The sequence below is a fragment of the Bacillus rossius genome, chromosome 2 (assembly GCF_032445375.1).
Source record: "Bacillus rossius redtenbacheri isolate Brsri chromosome 2, Brsri_v3, whole genome shotgun sequence".
Taxonomy (NCBI): Eukaryota; Metazoa; Arthropoda; class Insecta; order Phasmatodea; family Bacillidae; genus Bacillus; species Bacillus rossius.
This window is the reverse complement of record NC_086331.1, coordinates 10,447,751-10,466,729: the sequence shown is the minus strand read 5'-3', so window position 1 is coordinate 10,466,729 and position 18,979 is coordinate 10,447,751. Positions and strand designations below refer to the sequence as shown.

Genomic DNA, 18,979 nt, shown 5'->3' with positions numbered 1-18,979 from the left:
GACGATATAAGGTCGGGAAGTGGAAGGGGGTGAGTTTTTAAGGGTAAAAAACGGTTTATCTCGATTTCGGGCAAAACTATGAGTCCTATGGAAAGTAATTAAATGACAAAGTTGTAGGTAATAAAAAGATATACAACTTTTGTGATTACACTTTTTTCACATAACCTCAAAATTTATGTGAAAAATTCAAATAATCAAGTTTTTGGTTTTTTATTTTTATCTTATACAAAAAAAAAATTTTTTTCACGATATTTGGTGAAAACTTACCTTTTTATGTCCTAAACCCACTGTATTATTTTTATTTGAAATATTTATTTTTTCACCTTATTTTGACTTAATATCGAAATAGCACCCTAATTTTCAATCAAAATTTCTCGCGTCAAAATATCATCTTTTTTAAAAAAGTCGGTGGCCTTTTTGTTTGTTGAAATATTTTTTTTTTATGATAATGTAAAAAAATATATACTTTACTATGGTAAATGTTCTCAGAAACTACAAAGAAAAGAAAAAAACTTGATCCATTATTGTTATTTGAAAGAATTTCGTTAACAATCGATAGTAAAACAGATATGGAAACTTATTTACAATACGAGCTTGCACCTTATCCATTATCACTTTTTACAGAAAATAGCCTCAGGAAAAATTTTAAATCTCAACTTTACGAATTATTTGTGAGTGCGAATGGACCAACGCAATCTGACGGCATTGTGCATGTCGTCGATGGTGGATTTTTACTGCACAAAGTAATTTGGCAGAAAAATGAAATGGTGGAAGTGATTATAAATAAATATTTTCGCTATGTAGAAAAACATTACGCAGCAAGCAGCTCTATCGTTTTTGATGGGTACCCCGAAATTAAAAAATCAGTTACTGTGACATTATTACCAGCAGCTAATTCAACTAAAAAAGGAGAACGTAGTCGTAGAAAAACCTCAGACAATTTTCCAGAGTTCAACTATCAAAACCATACAAAAATACAATTTCTGCAAGAAAAATTCTTATCTAGCGAGAAAAACAAGGACAAAATAAAAAAAAAACGTTAATGAAAAGATTACAGTCACAAGGATTTTCCTGTAAACAAGCAGAAGATGATGCTGATGCTGACATAATTAAGACCTCTATAGAAATTGCCAGAGATACTAATAAAACTGTCATTGTTGTGGGTCAAGATATTGATCTTTTGGTCCTTTTGAATCAATTAAATTCAAATAATCATGACATTTGTTTTCTCAAGCCAGGTTTTGGAAATGTAAAAGATCTATTTTTCACGTCTGATAGTTTCAAATATGAATCCTTCAAAAATATTGTTGCATTTCTGCATTGTTTTTCTGGTTGCGATACAACATCTGGATTTGCCGGAAAAGGAAAGAAGAATATTGTAAAATCATTATTAGACAAAAAAATTTGTCAAATTTGGCCAATATTTTTTATAAAAAAGATGTAAACAAAAAAGATATTGAAAAAAAAAATGGATTACAATTAATCAAATCTATTTATAAATGTAAAAATATAATATAACACTGAATCAATTAAGATTTCGAAAATATCAATTGGCAAAAATGAAATCATCTTTCATATTGGCAAATCTCCCACCCACAGAAGGTGCAGCAGAACAACATTGTTACAGGTCATATTATCAACTTCAAACTTGGCTGGGTAACGAACTGACAGCAACAGATTGGAGCTGGAAGCAACAGCAACGGGGCATTATGCCCAAATTTACAGAAAAGGAATTAATTCCGGAAATATTGCTCAAAACTATTTGCTGCAACTGTGAAACTGGATGTAACAGTTTAAAATGTGGCTGCCGAAACATGGTTTAAAATGCACAAATTTATGCTAAAATTGTCATGGTACTGAAAAATGCATCAATGTGGAAGAAAAAACCTACGAGGTTAGTGATTCAGATGAAATTGTGGATGAAGAACCAATTCAGACTAAAAATAATATTGGATACGAAGACGGTGATGGTCTTTAAGATTTCGAAGATCTACTAGAATCGGGAATGTTTGTCGAATCTAACGATGAAGAAATTCCATCAAAGAGACAAAAAGTAATGGATAAGTGATTAGAATTCAAGATAAGATTTATAAATAAGAAGATTAATGTATTTGAAAGTACAGTAAAACCTCAGTATAACAAACTTGAAGGGACTGATTTCAGGTGTGTTTGTTATAGTGAGGTTTGTTTATAACGAGGTGAATTCAAAACTACAAGTGATATGTATACAAAAAATAAATTAAAAAGAATTGAATGCATGACGCTAAGGGCCGCTTGCAGAGTAAGGTAAGTAAATCCAAGCAAAAACTTTGACCGTTAAATGAAATGGAGAAATACTTTATTTTGCATCAAAGTGACAACTATGCAAGCCTGTATATTTTGTTTTTTACTAAGACATACTTTTTTGCCTCACTAACCAACACCATAGGCTACGTACAGAATTTTTAATTTGGTGTTAAAATATATTGCATTCTTTTTTTTAATCCATTATTGTAAACAAAAAATAATTATAGCACTGAATGATGTTAAAATGTGTTGTAATCATCGCACATGGTTTTGTGCATCCATAACCTAATTTGTATATAAACAAAAGTAATTCATCAAAGCTAACCTCCAAACAACAAAATATGCTACATATATTGCATTCTTTTTTTTAATCCATTATTGTAAACAAAAAATAATTATAGCACTGAATGATGTTAAAATGTGTTGTAATCATCGCACATGGTTTTGTGCATCCATAACCTAATTTGTATATAAACAAAAGTTATTTATCAAAGCTAACCTCCAAACAATAAAATACTCTAAGTAGAATTTATTTTACCACAATTAGAAAACAACTCTTTGACTCCTGCAAATTTTAGATAAGTAAAACTTCCACAGAATCTAAAATAAATATCAGCATTCATGACAACAAACGAACGAATACATATTTCCACAGAAAAGACGTAACTTTTGTAGGTGGGATTTGTGACAAATTTTCTTGTCGAAGTTCGGAACATTGATTAATTGAAGTGAATTTTTTTCCCCGCTAGTGGTGGTGCAATGTGTTAGCTTCAAAGTGCGTTTCAGTACGTCAATAGTTCTATGGTCAAAGTCAGCCAATATTATAAGATGCGGGAATATTTGTGTTTGTTTACCGAAACGTAATATTAACGAAGCAAATTGTATAAATATGAAAATTCTAAGGAAATTTTTTGAAAATTTTTAATTGTGCTTTCGCTGTAGCGGGGGTTTCTGGTGGAAATATGAAAAAAATACTTAGTTATTTTGAGGTACAAATACATAGGGTTATATGGATGGCGTTTTGGTGGGACCAAACAACTGATTCGTTATAATGAGGATTTCGTTATAAAGGAGTTCTTTGTAAGAGGTTTTACTGTATTATAATGAATAACATAATCAGTATAAAATATCTAAATTCAATAGTACGATTTACATTTCTATTCCTATATTATGAGATTTTCTATGACATAAATGTAATTAGAATTTAATAAATCAACTTTTTTACTGGAAAAAATTGCAGCAATCACATTTTTTTAATTGAAATCCCCTTTAAATCCTATCTTTAATATTTAGAACAACTATTTTCGCATGTTTCTTGCAATCTTTATGATTTATGGATTTACAATTTCTTTTTTATCAATGTGACATGTAATCTTACATTTTTCAAGTAATTAAAGTGTAAAATTTAGTAAATAGCTTAAAATTGAACATAGTGATTAAAAAAAATAATTCGGGTTCGAGTTTTTTCTTTTCTTTGCAGTTTCTGAGAATATTTACCATAGTAATGTATATATTTTTTTACATTATCAGAAAGAAGAAATTTCAACAAACAAAAAGGCCAAAGAATTTTTTAAAAAAGCTGATATTTTGACGCGAGAAATTTCGATTGAAAATTAGGGTGCTTTTTCGATATTAAGTCAAAATAAGGTAAAGAAAATAAATATTTCAAATAAAAAAAATTACATTGTATTTGGGACATAAAAAGGTAAGTTTTCACCAAATTTCATGGGAAAATTTTTTTTGTATAAAATAAAAATAAAAAACCAAAAAACTTGATTATTTTAATTTTTCCCATAAATTTGAATGTTATGTGAAAAAAGTGTAATCACAAAAGTTGTATATCTTTTTATTACCAACAACTTTGTCATTTAATTACTTTCCATAGAACATGTAGTTTTGCCGGAAATTGAGATAAACCGTTTTTTACTCTTAAAAACTCACCCCCTTCCACTTCCCGACCTCAGATCGCCCACAAATTATTTTTCCTATCATTTTTGTTATATTCTCTTTCTTTTTCAACAGGTTTCATCCTACTATAAATTTTTTTTGTTTCAGAAATTATCGACCCTGGTCTATTCAGCGACACTAAAATTAAAGAAAAATTAACATTAACAGTCTTTCTCGTTGTACCCCCCCTTCATCTTGTTAGCAGTCCCCTTTTTTGACGTGACGTCTAGTAAATCGATGAACGCCGGCTGCACGCACGAAAAAGTGTCCCACTACGGATGTCCCACTATGGATGTGCCCTGTTTGCTCATTGTACGCATGCGTGGCATCTCTATTCATGCTCATTGTACGCATGCGCGGCATCTCTCTTCCACTCGATTGGAACAACCATCGATTTGACTTTTCAATCATATTTTCGTCGTTTGAATTATTAATATTATGTAATTTAACGATCGTCCACCGATTTTCAGCACAATCGGTACGGTTATTTAAAAGTGATGTTGAATATTCAAATACGTTTTGAGCCAACAATGGTGTTTTACAGTTACACATAATAATTCAAATTACACCCGGGATCTTTTGCACAATGTTTTAAAAAATATTATAACACATAAATAACTTTGTTGTATTTGGGATGTGTATTTGTTGTAAAATCGTGTTATAAATACGAAATAATATTATTCCCCTACCGTGAAAAAAAGTTTATAAATATGTATATAACATCTGAAACAATCAATTTTCTAGTATGGCCTCGTAGCCGAGCGGTCAGCGTGGCTAATTTCTAATCTTAAGGTTATCGGTTCGAATCTCGGCAGGTGCGAACTTTTTTTTTATGGTCTTGTAAAAATAAATACGGCGCACGCAACATTTCAAAAGTAATAAATATATTTGAATTAATGAATGCAAATAAAAGTTAATTAATTAATTAAATTGTACATTTCATTCTTTTGTATCCATACAAAATAGTGATAATTAAATAAAAATTATTCAATTTTATTAATAAAAGTATGCAGAGGTAGATTTTATCATACAAAAGATAGAAAAATTAAAAAAAATTCTTCTTCAAAGAATATAATATTTTTAATGCCTAACTGGTTTAGTTGCAAAAACCTATTACGGCTCAGTCTCAGGCCGAATATGATATTTCCTTTTCTTCTGGATCAATAATTTCATCAATGTTTTGTTATGACGTTATCACGTTAAACTATCGTCCGTAAACCGACTTTACAGACAACCAATTTTTTTTCTGAACAACTCAATCCATTGACCACCAAAAAACGACTGCTTACAGACATCGCTCGTAGACACAAAATCCTCCAGACACACTGCTACCAACTCCAGAAAAACTAAAGGCAAGCTCAACAATCCCGAACACCGCCAAACTTACCCGAACTCTCTCGACACGCTCGGAGAAACACAACACAACTTCAGAACAAATCAAATAATGTGGCACTCCAACCTTGGAGTGTCACAGCATGCATTTTTAACGAGACCTGTTACGTTCATCTAAAGTAACAAAACGTAAGTTTATTTGAAGAAATTCTTGTCATTGCCAAGCTTTGCCATTTAATTATTTACATAGCATGTGTGATCTTTAGTCCAATCACAGCTGGGAACAAGCAATGTGTAGCTGCGGTGTGACTTTGATGGCGTAGGGATGTTTATATTCTACTCTATTGTTTTGTATATTTTTGTAACACCCCTCGTGCCTCAAGATTGAATTATTTTAAAAGGAGCCTTGGAAACTTGCTGGATAAAAAAAATAAGTTAAATAAATTGATTTACCAGAGGCGACACGAGGTGGGGAACAAACAAAATTTAGGAACTTCCTGTAACAAGCAAGGAGGAAGTTGGTGGATCGTTAAAATCAATAAATAAAAACTACACGATTAACTTGATCTATAGTTTCCCTGTTTTATTTGCCCTGATGAATTATCTTGTTTCCATTACATTACATACAAAAGGTTTTAACAAGTTTCAAAGATTTAAAAAAAACAACAAAAGAAACGAAAAGGGGCCGGCCCGCGATTATTTAAAACACAGTACATTCTTAGTTTGAAATATAAACATTTGCATTATGAGTTTCACACCCAAAATTGGATGGATCCGATTATTACATTGATAATTAGTTCTATTCGTTCTACATGTTCTTGAGGAAAACACTGGTCGCTGGTGGGTTGGTCATCCGCTTAAGATAGTTCGTAGCTAGGTAAGGGGGAAATGTTGAATTTACATTACCACCCGGGGTCTTCAAACGATCACGTCGGGTAGTAGAAACGTTTCTTCTAATGTGACCCACGGAACAGGAGGGGGGGGGGGGGCCACGAGATGGGAGCAATCAGTCTCTCCCCGTCATCGACCCTGTCAAAACAGGGGAGTTGCCCAGCACGCTGCAGTCGTGGAGTCAGCCAGGGTCTGGAGCTCACGAATTGCGCGGCAGGACGCGGATGATTTCTTCATGATAACATTTAAAAGAGAAAAATTTCGAAGGCAAATAATTAAACTATGCAGACAGATTAATCTACTAGGATTGACTTGAGGGATAGCATCCCTTATACAAAGCGACTACATAGTCGTTAGCGGTCGGATGAAGTCTTGCAGTTTTTGCCGATTCGCCGATACTCGCTGGAGATCTGTCTGCAGACGCGACGCGAGTTGATCTGTGTGTCGCGGCAAACCGCGTCTCGTAATTAAAAGTGTGCGCCGGCTCTTACAGGTGGGGGGGGGGTCTGGGCCGCCGAAAGATTCCGAACTTGCCCGAGTGCGGGCGGAAAAAACTCTGGCAGGAGTTTTGAAGTTGGCATCACTGGGCGACAGTAGAGAACTCTGTCGGAGGGGTCTGAGTTGAAAACAATCGACTCGCCCACGGCGTCCATATAACTCAAGGGAGAGCAGGTGCTGCTCTCTGGCGCCCTAGAGGGTAGGCTAGCGGAGAAGTTCGCGACTCGGTCGCTAGGTAGCGCTTGCAATCAGTTTTGGCGCACTCGTTTTTGCGAAGTGACCTTGGGGACGGTCACTGTTGTCCAGGGGGTTACGACCGGTCATTGGTCTTACTTGGAACTCAGAAGGGGGGGGGGGGTGAGGATAAAATGCAACGCTGCTGGGAATCTACGCCCCGTCGTGGCTGCAGAGGAGCGAACATAACACTAATACGTGATGAAAAAGGCCAATCTCAGCTCGTCTCTGAGAACTGGTCGCCTGCAAGCTACAGGCTTGTCTATGCAGTTAGGGTCACGAAGAGAAATGATATTACAGGCTTGAGGCGTGACTGAAGGCGGGGGAAATGGTAAGCTGTCTACCAGTCAGGGATTAGGCCAGCAAAATATCCGATACGCCGATGGGAAAGGGGCTTCAGAGTACTGAGACAAAGTTTAACTCAGCGGAGTACACCCGACTAACAAATTAAAATTACACTATAGTAAAGCAAATAAAATTTCCACACAAAAATTTAAAATCATAATAAAAATTTAAAATATATCGTGTCGAATTTACTAATTAACGGCACATACTTCCCCCCTGAAAGACGGAGTCTGGGTGGCCCACTTGAGCCACCAAAAACCTGGGTTCCAGAAACTTACCCTGTACCAGGATCTACTGTAGTAAACTACTTACAATGGCTAACAATTCTTACGTGTTTAAATAAAGTCTAAAACTTACAGATAACTTATTGAATTAGGGGCGCCCCTTTAAACTAGACAACTTAGTGTAACACTTCTTAACTTAAACATCTTATAAACTAGTACCATGGATTTTTTTATATTACTTATAATTATGACCTAGGTTTTTTGATAACAACTCTTTGTGTTGAGTTTGGCATGCCGAAGAATTTGCGTTGTTCCTTGCAGAAGGAAAACAGTGAAGAGTGCCCTTACTTTAGGTTCGGGTGCACTTTCTTCAGTTGAGATATGTGCGCGCGCGCGCGATATTCGCCGGAGCTGGGGTCGGCTAACGCGACCGTGACTGGCGTGAGGTATCGCTGGATCTGCCAGGGGCCATTCCAACGATATGAAAGCTTGGCTGACCTCTTGTCGATCGCCTTGCTGAGTGTGTGTGCTCTGCACAACACTAAATCTCCTACTCTGTAGGGATTGGGATAGCATTTTTTGTTATATTTTTGCCTGCTTGCCTCGTGGGCCAAGTTCAGGTTTTTACGAGCTCTACTCCAGACTTCCTTAATGTTCCTGGGGTCGTCTGGTAGTAACTCTTTTAACGTCCATTGATTAGAGAGTGGGGTGTTGGGCTGGTATGTAAACATGAGTTCAAACGGTGTTGTTTTGTGACTTTCATGTCTGGCGGAATTGAAAGCCATTTGCAACCACACGAGATTGGAATCCCACCTATCCTGCAAGTTCGCATGGAATGCTATTAAAGCAGACCGGAGGTTTCGGTTGAAACGCTCCGCATGTGAAGGCTGGGGGTAGTAGGGAGTCGTGGTCACATGCTGAATCCCGTGTGAAAAACACATGTTTTTGAACTGAGTCGATTTAAAGTTTGTGGCATTATCGGAAACAATAATGGAAGGTACCCCGGATATTTTGAAAATATAATTTTGGAGGGCTCGAATGGTGATTTTGGCCGTGGCTCTTCTAACAGGGATTAGCCACACAAATTTTGAGAATGCATCTACGCATACTAGAAGCATTGAATTTCCGTCTTTTGACCTTGGGAAGGGTCCCACAAAATCAATGAAAAGTTTTTGCATGGGCCTCTCGGCCACATCGGAACTCAAAAATCCGAATTGTGTTTTCTGGGCAGGTTTACTCAAATTGCACAACTTGCATAATTTGACCCTCTGGGTTATGTCTTTATGCATTCCGTCCCAGATGAAATGCTTGCGGATGTTTTCAATAGTTTTGAAAATGCCTAAATGTGCGCCTAAAGGTGATGAGTGATAACATTGAAAAATCATGTCCCTGAGATTTTGAGGTAAGGCTATTTTAAAATTCTTACATTGCTGAGTTCTTCGATAAAGAATTCCCTTAGATAGTTTGTGGTATTTTGGGGGTGAACCTGAGTTTATTTGCGCAATTATGTCAGACAGTTGCGGGTCCGAATTTTGGTGGGATCGTAAATCCGAAAAGGCTAGCGGAAAATCTGTGAGCAATGCGTGGCAGGCCATAGGATTGTTTTCCTGAATCTCGGAGTTGGAAGGATTCTCGAACATTCGAGAAAGAGTATCTGCCACGATGTTCTGTGAACCACGAATATGTTGGATGCTGAATTTGAGAGAAGCAATTTTTACAATCCACCGACCTAATTTACCTAGTTGCTTCGGATGGGCTAGAAGCCAAGCAAGGGCCTGGTTGTCGGTTTCTAGTAGGAATTCTTTGTGTTCCAAATAGGGCCGGAACTTATCTATGCCGAAAACTACGGCAAGGCACTCAAGTTCGTATACCGAGGAGGCTTTCCTCTCCTGGTGTGTTAGGGTGCGGGAGGCGAAAGCTATAGGTTGCCTGCAGCCATCGAATTCTTGTGACAACACGGCCCCAATGGCCACACTGGATGCATCGGTTTGCAAAATAAAAGGTTTACTGAAATCAGCCATTCTAAGTACTGGAGGGCTAGCTATTGCATGTTTTAGAAAATCAAAAGCTTTGTCCTGTTCTGGACCCCAATTGAAAACGGAATTTTTTTTACGTAGAGCATTCAGTGGTGCTGCATGCTCAGCAAAATTAGGCATGAATTTGGCGTAAAAATTTGTCATGCCAATAAACCTGGAAATGCCCTTAGCATCTTTAGGGGGTTGGAAATCCTTTATCGCTTGTGTGCGATTAGGGTCAATGGTTACTCCTCGACTTGAAATCAAGGAAAGAAATTTCCTGCACTGCAAATTTCACCTTCTTTGTATTAACAGTGAGGCCGGATTTACGTAGTCGCTTAAGGACTTCTTGCAAATGAGCCATATGCTCTTCAAAAGATTCTGAATAAACAACGACATCATCAAGATAATTAAAAACAAATTTGAATTTCAGGTCGCCGAAAATTTGGTCTAGAAGGCGTGTTAACACTTGGGCGCCTGTGGCTAGGCCAAAGGGTACTACCTTGTATTGATACAGATTCCACGGAACGCAGAAACTTGTGACGTGTTTTGACTCTGGTGTTAGTGGTATTTGATGATAGGCCGAATTTAGGTCAAACACACTGAAAAATTTGGCTTTACTAAACCAGTGACATGCCAAATTTAGGTCTGGTAATGGCGTCATCTCTACTTCAATTTTCCGATTTACGCGGCGGAAATCGACCACCATGCGGTGACCTTGGCCTTGGTCCTTGGGTACTAAAAATGCCGGGGAGGCGAAACTGGAAGTGGAAGGTTCGATAACATCTTTGTCCAATAAATTTTGTATGTGATACCGCATTATCTGCATTTTAGGTCCTAATAATTGGTAAGGGTGACACCTAACTGGGGTTTTGTCCAAAAGCTTAATTTCATAATGGGTGAGATGGGTGCGCCCTAATTTTTCACTCAAAACGTCGGGAAAGTTACTGCATAACTTCTCTATTTCTTGTTTCTGTTCAAAGTTAAGATGGGTTAGTGAAATGTTATTATCACCTTTAGCCTCTGTGTGAATGGCATTTACTTTGCTCTGACATTTTGCGTCAGGTGACACAAAAGAAACAAAAACTTGGTTGTTAAATTTAAAGTGAACTCTTCGTGCTTTCAAATCAATTATCATGCCTGTTTTTGCAATAAAATCGGAACCAAAAATTAAATCTGTGGCCAAATTATCTGCTACTAAGAATGGGAAAGACCAAGAAAACAAATCGATTTTTACTTTAACAAAAACAATACGATTTACCTTCAAAGGCTGTTCAGCAGCTGTAAAACACTTTATTTTTATTGGCTCTACCTTTTGAGTCAAACGGTCTTGTTGTAATTTCCTGAATAGCTGGCCTGACACGAATGATCGCACGGATCCAGTATCTATTAGGCCTGGAACTTCTTGTTTTCCAATTATTGTGTTGGCGTAGGGCAAAACTGTGGGTATATTAGCTAGAATATTATGACATGTTCTTTTGTCCGTGGTTCGCGGACAATTACATCGTCTGCACATAGGCCTAAACGTGTTACAGTTTTCCGTTTGCTTGTCTTGGCGGGCTTTGTTTTTCTTAGCTCGCCTTTGTTTCTGTTTTCTTCTTTTGTTTTTTTCCCTGTGTGGGGAAGCGGTGTTTTGTTGAAGTTTTTGTTCGTAATTTTTATTAGGGCCTTGGTGAAGGGAAAAATTCCTAATGGTTGTTTGGGTGGCTGGCTCAGAAAAAATTCTTTCTGGCCAGCGGTTTACACGTTTTTTGGATTCTGAGAATAGTTAGAATTTGGCCGATAGTTTCTTGCACGACACTGCTCAATGTAGTGCCCAGACTTTTTGCAGTACCTGCAGACAGGTATCCGTTCATCTTTATTTTGAGGCTTAGCGACTTGTTCATTGCTGTTTTTGTGTTGCGAATTTTTGTTATAATACTGCTGTTTATTTTCTGTTATTCTGGTATTGTTGTGGGCGTAGACATTAGCTTGTCGATTTCGCTGGTGGTCTGCGTATTCTACATTTGTGTTGGAGATGCACAAGCGATCAAGCTCGGCAAAATTTTGTGGTCGGGCCTGAAAAACTGCCCGCGATCTTTCTTGAGGGTTAATTCCATCAAGTATGTTAGAGACTATCTCACTCTCAGACACTCGCAACTGAAGAATTTGAGTGGCTAGTTTGATGTCTGCTATGTAATTAGGTAAGGCTTCATTTCTTTGTTGTAGCCTGTTGTACCATTCCAACCTGATGTTGGTCATCAAACGGGCTGGAATAAAATAATTTAGTATATCTTCGTGAAATTGATCAAAAGAATAATTTTGCTCAATGGCGAGCGTCACTCGCTCGCTCAAGGGTGGTTGTGTAAAGGGGAAAATAACTTCTAGGAGTTCCCTGTCTGGAAGGTTTGCCTTTTGTTTGATTTTGAACAAATTCTTTAGGAAGTCGATTAGGCTCCTGGGCTCCAACCCTGTGGTTTCCTTAAAATTAGCCAGCAGTCTTTCAACGGGATTTGGTATCTTAGCGTAAAAACTACCTCCAGTTGTCTGATTGAAGGTAGGAACCACAGGTACTGGGTTCGGTGCTAGATTAGAGGCTTGAGGTGTGACTGGTGGAGGTTGAGTTTGGTTTTGAAGTTGGTATACCTGCGGGCCCAATGGCAGGTATGTGGTGGCGGGGCTGGGGTAAGGAAGTTGTGATTCTATCCTGCCACCAGGGTGCACAGGGGCTGGTTGTGGTAGCGTAGCTGCCAGGGTGGAAGGAAAGGCTATCAGTGGCGAAACTGACCTTCCACTGGCCGAGGAGGTGGGAAGGGCTTCCGGAGAGGTATGGAGGGATGAGAAGGCTGACCGGAATTCATGATAGGGGTTGAAAATGGCGGGTGAGGTAGAGGGTAGGTATATGGGTTGAGGCATGTAAACAGGATGAGCTGAGAGCGAATGCATAGGATAGGCGAAGGTGACATTGGTGCTCGGGTGAGTACCCGTCGCCATGACAGTCGCAGATGGAAAATGAGATGGTGTGAATGTCGAAGTCAATGCCCGGCGACGTGATGTCACGGGGGGTGAGGGTGGTGGGGAGGGTAAAGGAGGTGGGGTAGGGACTGGGCTGCCTCCAGTGTGCATTTGTTTTGGGGGTTCCTGTACTTGACTGTCAGTTACTCCTCCTGCCACTGCCTCTACGGGTTCAAGTATTCTTTGGTCGATTGCGGCTAGTTTGCTCCGCAATTGGAAATTTAGACCAGGAATCTGTTGCCTACATTTCTCGATCTCCTTTTGGTAGATCCCATTTAATTTGTTGGTGGCTACTATTGTGAGGTTGGTAAATCTCGTGCCAATATGACTCAAGCGAGTTAGCGCACGTAAGATGTTGTTTCTATTTGTCTCGTCTCGTACAGAATTAGTGTAACTGTGGAGTTCCTGAAATTTACTACAAACACAGTTAAATTCCTCCAAAGAGTCCAAGTCAGCGAGATTAGTGACTTGTGGTTGAATTTCTTCGGCACACGCAGCTCGGAATCTTTTCCGGAGCGTGGCCACGTCACCGAGGCTTGACAAACCTCGAAATCGGAGTTCGTACTCCAGCTCGTCACGGAGGAGATACTCCGGCGTAAGCATTGTGTCCCTTTCGTAGGTGGAGCTTGGTCCAGTCTTACGAGGACAGCAAAACATATACAAAAATTTACGTTGATTGGTCTACCAACAAAGACTTAAAACTATGGTTGAAACAGTACCTTAAATTCTACACAAGACACTCTTAATTTAACTTAGCTTAATAATATCGTAGTTGCTCCGACGGGTCGGAAGTATGTGCCCAGAATACAAAAGTTAACTATTGCTGCCGGCAGACGAATGAGTTGGTACGTCTGTTGGCGTCTCTCTCAGAGGTAAGCGACCTCCGGGACTTGCGGGAACAAGGGGTGTGTGTGTGTGTGTGTCCGCGCGAGCCTCAGACACGCACGAGATATGATAACACCGCCGGTCGCCCGGGGTGCAGGGGAGGAGGGGATGTCTACGGCCTTGTCAACAGTACGTTCGGGGACGCGCGGTGGGGAGAGGACAGCTGGCTGGCTGAAAGACATCTCGCGCGCTACGCGCTAGCCTAAGTCCACACGGGAATTTAACTCAAGATAAATTTTAAAATTTTAACTCAATATAACTACGGGGTGTACCAGCGATCAGTTTACAATATTATTACAAAATTGCTATTATCAAAAATTAATTAAAAAAAAAATTTTTTTTTACTTTTATTTTTATTTTAGATATGCTTATATTATTCAGGTATGCCTATAGATCAAGGAAACCATGCTCTGCTACCAAGTTGTAACACCCCTCGTGCCTCAAGTTTGAATTATTTAAAAGGAGCCTTGGAAACTTGCTGGATAAAAAAAATAAGTTAAATAAATTGATTTACCAGAGGCGACACGAGGTGGGGAACAAACAAAATTTAGGAACTTCCTGTAACAAGCAAGGAGGAAGTTGGTGGATCGTTAAAATCAATAAATAAAAACTACACGATTAACTTGATCTATAGTTTCCCTGTTTTATTTGCCCTGATGAATTATCTTGTTTCCATTACATTACATACAAAAGGTTTTAACAAGTTTCAAAGATTTAAAAAAAAACAAAAGAAACGAAAAGGGGCCGGCCCGCGATTATTTAAAACACAGTACATTCTTAGTTTGAAATATAAACATTTGCATTATGAGTTTCACACCCAAAATTGGATGGATCCGATTATTACATTGATAATTAGTTCTATTCGTTCTACATGTTCTTGAGGAAAACACTGTTCGCTGGTGGGTTGGTCATCCGCTTAAGATAGTTCGTAGCTAGGTAAGGGGGAAATGTTGAATTTACATTACCACCCGGGGTCTTCAAACGATCACGTCGGGTAGTAGAAACGTTTCTTCTAATGTGACCCACGGAACAGGAGGGGGGGGGGGGGGGGCCACGAGATGGGAGCAATCAGTCTCTCCCCGTCATCGACCCTGTCAAAACAGGGGAGTTGCCCAGCACGCTGCAGTCGTGGAGTCAGCCAGGGTCTGGAGCTCGCGAATTGCGCGGCAGGACGCGGATGATTTCTTCATGATAACATTTAAAAGAGAAAAATTTCGAAGGCAAATAATTAAACTATGCAGACAGATTAATCTACTAGGATTGACTTGAGGGATAGCATCCCTTATACAAAGCGACTACATAGTCGTTAGCGGTCGGATGAAGTCTTGCAGTTTTTGCCGATTCGCCGATACTCGCTGGAGATCTGTCTGCAGACGCGACGCGAGTTGATCTGTGTGTCGCGGCAAACCGCGTCTCGTAATTAAAAGTGTGCGCCGGCTCTTACAGGTGGGGGGGGGGGGGGGGCGGGGTCTGGGCCGCCGAAAGATTCCGAACTTGCCCGAGTGCGGGCGAAAAAAACTCTGGCAGGAGTTTTGAAGTTGGCATCACTGGGCGACAGTAGAGAACTCTGTCGGAGGGGTCTGAGTTGAAAACAATCGACTCGCCCACGGCGTCCATATAACTCAAGGGAGAGCAGGTGCTGCTCTCTGGCGCCCTAGAGGGTAGGCTAGCGGAGAAGTTCGCGACTCGGTCGCTAGGTAGCGCTTGCAATCAGTTTTGGCGCACTCGTTTTTGCGAAGAGACCTTGGGGACGGTCACTGTTGTCCAGGGGGTTACGACCGGTCATTGGTCTTACTTGGAACTCAGAAGGGGGGGGGGGGGTGAGGATAAAATGCAACGCTGCTGGGAATCTACGCCCCGTCATGGCTGCAGAGGAGCGAACATAACACTAATACGTGATGAAAAAGGCCAATCTCAGCTCGTCTCTGAGAACTGGTCGCCTGCAAGCTACAGGCTTGTCTATGCAGTTAGGGTCACAAAGAGAAATGATATTACAGGCTTGAGGCGTGACTGAAGGCGGGGGAAATGGTAAGCTGTCTACCAGTCAGGGATTAGGCCAGCAAAATATCCGATACGCCGATGGGAAAGGGGCTTCAGAGCACTGAGACAAAGTTTAACTCAGCGGAGTACACCCGACTAACAAATTAAAATTACACTATAGTAGAGCAAATAAAATTTCCACACAAAAATTTAAAATCATAATAAAAATTTAAAATATATCGTGTCGAATTTACTAATTAACGGCACATTTTGTATCTCAAACCAAATGGTCACCCTTAAAAAAAGTTTTGATGTTTAAAAAAAAATTTACACTTCTGTTACTTACATTACTTTTAAATATGCCAAAATGTTGCTTCTATATTTGGTGACAAAATAAACCTTCTGTTCAAATATCTATTGAAGAATTAACAAAAAAAAGTTGGTATTCAATTTTTTTTGTGATTCTGAATCTAGGTTTCAATTGTTATTTTTTTACTACTAAACATTTTGTTGCCTCTCTGCCCTTGCCAGTGAAAGTGTGTGTCATACAAAGTTTTTGGTTGTTGCCTGAGCATCGGTTTATTCCAGCTTCTTAACATGAATTTAATAGTGTTTAAAACCATACCTCTAACTTATCCTACTTGTAGTAAATTGGAGGTTGTTTTTTTTTTTTTGTGTTTAAACCGTTTTTTAGTTATTGAACAATGTTAGTTTTATACAATAGTGGACTTTCCAACTTGAAAATTTTTTATAACTGTGTGAGCATGATTTAAAAAATACTAAATTGTCCACCGGTTTACTCCTCACCATCAATATTTTTATTAGGTAGTTATAGGGATGGAGCGAATCCTGATTTCCTCAAATCCGAATCCTAACTCAAATCCTCGACTGGAATTGCCGAATTTCGAACCCAAACCCGAATATTTTAACAGATGATGTCCACATATCTAATGTGAGATGTATTCTGCTTGCACTAAAAGTCCCTTGACTTTCTCACATGTAGTTTGGTACATTTCTGGTATAAGTGTATTTGCCAGAAATTATCTCGAAACCATTGAATATCGAGGTTCCAGAAATGCAATAAGCTTTCTGAAGCCTTTGTTTTCTACAACAGACAGTGTCTGATTGTCTACACATATCATTTCTGCAATGAGCCTACCTATGTGTTTTCCTTTGCCATCTTTGCTTGAAAACTTACATTTTTTTATCATGAATTGTGCTATTGTGGGCTGTGTGAGTGATGGTTCATTGTTTTGAGGTTCAGATAATATTCTACTAGGCCCTGCAATTTCTCCTGAACCGGAAGATTCACTATTCTCCCGTTTATCAACAGCGATTTGGGCCGAGTGGAGTTTAACATGTTTACGTAATGCATTTGTTGTACATGACTTTCCGCGGGATATTTTTGCACCACAAAACAGACATGCAGCTTTGGTGGTGTCGGATTTGTCCAGAATAAAATGTTCCCATACGTCCGACATCTCTGATTGTGATTTACGTCACGTACATAACTTTAAATCACCATTCACAACGAAAGATAAACCACATGTTACATGGAAATATTCAGTTCAGTAGAAAAACTCGCACAGATAAAATCAATACCGATAATAAATTAATAAACAAACGGGACGAGACGCCATTGTTCCGTGCCCAGTGTCGCCAATACTTCATGTGTGAATTGGGTGTTGTGAATATTGTTTTGTTTGAACTTCGTTGCTGTTGAAAACTTTCACGTTTGTTTGTGAACTATTTTATTCATTTATATTCTTGATTAAAACATTACAAAATAAAATTCTCATATGCTTAAAGAAAACGAAACAGTGTTTGATGAGTTCGAAGATAATGCAGCTGACGATGCGCCACGGTCGCGAGTTGTGAGTGGAAGTTTTGCGCTTGATTAGGTTACGGCACAAACGGTAAAAATCAATAATACTTTTGCATCACTGCTTGTATTTTGAAAAGTGGCAGATTTATTAATAAATTCATAAACTGTTGTATGTAAACAAAATATAATATCAACACAGCTTAGGCTGGGTACATTCTTGTTTATAACATCTGATGCCTTCCTAACCTCAAATATGTTGTGTTTTTACTGTTTCTTGTGTATATAAAGACAAAATTTTTTTCTTGAGAAATTTCAGTTTTAGTACAGATTAGCGGTTAGGATTTTTTCTAATAGAGGTCTGCGAGCCTAAGAATTTTACTTCGAGCCGATCTCGAGCGAGCCTACTTGAAAGTTCTCGAGCTCGAGCTTTTGTGGTACAGTTACACTTTTGGGAAATTATTTTTACCTTAAACTTATATAATGTTTGAATAAAGTATTACAATTAAGTGGGCTTATTAATTTTGGGTAGGCCTAACTATTTACAGAGTGCATTTACATTTTGCACTGCTAGGAAAAAAAACATTTTTGCCATTCAATCTTACCTGTTTCCATTGGTTCATTAGTAACTGATATCATCCAACTAACATAACCACAGTTTACAAGTATATGTTTGTGTAAATGTAACATATGTTTGGAATAATTTCATCCTTGTCAATTTTTCTGGAGTCTTTACTGAGCTTTAACAAACTTAGCACCAAAAATCATGTTGTTTGAAAAGTACATTCACATTGTTTCAACATTTCCACTTTTCAGCACAAAAATTCTGAGAGATTGTCATAGAGTATTAAATTCTGTTCTTTAATCTATCATGCAGAATAATAATTTGCTCTGCACGTTCAGGAGTTAAATTAGCTCTACGATTGGAGAAGGTGTTTCCAGCAGAAAAGAAGTGTGTCTCGCTGGCAACCTGTGTGGCTGGAATGCTTTAGTAAAATTGCTTAACCTCAAAATTAACGTCATAAATATCTGTAACTTGTCATTAAAGTTTAATCAATTGAAAGTAATAAAAATAAAAGCATTTTACTTAATTCAATTTACACTTGCAAAAAACAAAACATACGCACAATAAACCTACATGGAAATTAAAGTCTTTTTCAATATCTTGAAGTCTGAAATATGTTTACTCATGTCATCAAATGTAGAGCTGTACTGAAGAAGCCGATTTTGCCATAACCTAAAATCCACGAGTACCATTTTCACTTTTCGTAGTAGTACTGCTTTCTTTCAGATCACATTATTTCTTAGCAACATGTGCCAACCGTACATATCAAAATTTAACATCCTTTTTTTTCTTTCAATAATGTTATTTAATTTTAATATGTCATAAATAAATACATTACCATCACTGTAAATATACATCTCGGTTGTTACGGTAACTATAGTGCAAATGTGGTAGCTATCATTCTTCTGTAGTAATTATGGTATCTACAAAGAATCTTTAGTTCTTTTTATGGTAATTATCT

The 18,979-nt window shown here is 38.3% G+C and overlaps 1 protein-coding gene across 4 annotated transcripts in view; it reads left to right on the top strand.

Moving 5' to 3' along the window:
• The window catches only part of LOC134529088 (tumor protein D54), a 73,836-nt gene that overhangs the window by 42,928 nt on the left and 11,929 nt on the right, over positions 1-18,979 (top strand). The gene's annotated exons all lie outside the window — the stretch shown is intronic.